Source organism: Chiloscyllium plagiosum, chromosome 6, assembly GCF_004010195.1.
Source record: "Chiloscyllium plagiosum isolate BGI_BamShark_2017 chromosome 6, ASM401019v2, whole genome shotgun sequence".
NCBI lineage: Eukaryota > Metazoa > Chordata > Chondrichthyes > Orectolobiformes > Hemiscylliidae > Chiloscyllium > Chiloscyllium plagiosum.
Window position 1 is genome coordinate 67,963,501 of NC_057715.1, and position 2,490 is coordinate 67,965,990.

Below are 2,490 nucleotides of genomic sequence, written 5' to 3' on the forward strand. Positions count from 1 at the left end.
GCCCCTGCTGGAAGCAGACATTGGTCATTTTATAATCAATCAGAGGTCAAATTTAGAAAACTATCTGTCCATCTCAGGCTTGTAGCTGATTTGAAACAAATCAGCTCTTGTACACTGTCTTCAACACTCTAGCCAGAATACATTGAGACTTTAGCATATTGTTGCAGTTGTTTTGACCTTCGTACCTCCCACGGTGTGAGAAAAATGTGTTCATGGACCGGTGTTGGTTTAATAAAACAGATATACCAGCTTCCAGAGAGACATTTTAATTAATCACTAACATGACACAACTAGTACTGTCCTGGACTGCCAAATGTCTAAAGGGAGTATTCTCTTCTTTTAAAAAAATTCATTCAAGGTGTGAGAGCATCACTAGCGAGGTCAGCATTTATTGCCCTTCACTAACTGCCAGTGGACAGTTCAGAGTCAATATTAGGTCTCATGTAGGCCAGAGCAGATAAGAAAAGCAGTTTCTTTCCCTAAGAGATGTTAGTGAACCAGATGGATTTTTCTGACAATTGACAATGGATGTGGTCATGATTAGACTCAATTCTGCATTTTTTTTTAAAAAAAAGACTTTAAATTCCATCTGCCATGGTAGGATTTGAATCTGGGTCCCCAGAGCATGACCTAGGTTTCTGGATTAACAGTCTAGTCATAATACCAATAGGCTATCACACCTCCTCCCTCCCTTCACCCCCCCAAAAAAGTCCATTGATTCATTAGATATCTTCACTTTGTTAAGACTCGAGTACATTTATGTTCTCATGTATCAACCTTTTCTTGTTTCCTCTTCAGAATTTCAGTTAGTCTGAACAACATATCACAAAACTACTGAGTAAAGTTCAACAAAATCTGGTACAGGACTAATGTTCTTTAGAATGAAAAGACTGAGGTTGAGGCCAGCCTCACTGGTAGATGGAGTACCATGTGTGCATGAGCAAAATCAGAGCATTTCTTTTAAACTCAATTCAACAGCAAAGCTCCATTTGTCAAACAAAGCACCAAAGCCTATTTTTGCTGTACAATTAATTACAATATCTTCCATTATATAGCAAATCCAGTCAACAATAATAACTATTCATTCCTGATGTCTTCATTATAGAATTTGCAATTAAAGTTTTTTTTAAAAACCTGCAAGTTATGGACAAGCTAATCAATAGCAGTCTTTGACAAAAAAGTTCCAACTTGAATGTTAATTTGAGGATCTCAGAGTGACTACTCATGATAGTTGTTTCATTAGTTATGATGTTAGTCTTGAGCTGCCCATGCCACATCTCACCTATTATCAGACAATGACCTTAATTTAGCAAAGACCACTGTGGTATTTGACTTTTTGAAAGTGTAAAAGCTCTTGATGTATTATTGGCATGGCAACACGAATGCAATTGCGCATGTGCCAATTGATCAGTGGCCAACCTAAATAGCAGCGCTGTTTGTATTCCTTACATTGTGTTCACAATACAAGGAAAAACTCTGATGGAATTAACATAATTAGTGATCAACTGTAGCAGTTCAAGGGCAATTACCTCAAAAACACTTCAAATTGTTAAACTTCTGGATACTTCTGTTTGCAATATTGTATGTACTTAATTAAACTAGAAGCAACTTCAAGTAGTCGTCATGTTTCCTTTGAACAGCAAAAGTATACAAGCATCTTAGGACACAAGGCAAGTTAGAATGACTTGGCAGTCCAAACAATCATAACTCATCCTTACCTGCATTAGGGAATGCCTAGCAGGTCTGCATATACTATTAAGATCAGAACATACAAACAATAAAAATCTTGGAATCAATGACTTACTGCTCAAATGAATACATTGTATACACTGTACAGTAATAGCAGTGCACATTATACTGTAGAACTTAATTTTTAAGCACTGATCAGGATTAGATTTTCTTGACACTCTGGTGACGTCTATTAACCTAAGCTCATTCAAAACTCTGCAACCAGTATCCTAACCAACATCATGCCCGGGTCATCTAATGCCTTAAAGTTTAAGATTCTCATGCATTCAATTTTCCCAATGAAAGAATTTATTAAAATTACCATCTGTACATTTATACAATTAAGTATGTCACCAAATATTTACAGTGCAAAGTTTGATAGCAGAGCAGTTAGATACAAGTAGAAATTACTTCACTGTATTAGGCAATTTGCAGCAGTTAAAACATTTCCACTTGGATATCACCAGGCTAATATGAGCACACGGAGAAAATAATGTCTAGATCACAATGCAGTATACCTGAATACATTTCTGCTGCCAACACTATTGCATATGCACACAACTTAGGAGAAAGTGAGGACTGCAGATGCTGGAGATCAGAGCTTAAAAATGTGTTGCTGGAAAAGCGCAGCAGGTCAGGCAGCATCAAAGGAACAAGAGAATAAGCCTTTCTTCAGGAATGAGGGGGGGTGTGCCAAGCAGGCTAAGATAAAAGGTAGGGAGGAGGGACTTGGGGGAGGGGCATTGGGAATACGATAGGTGG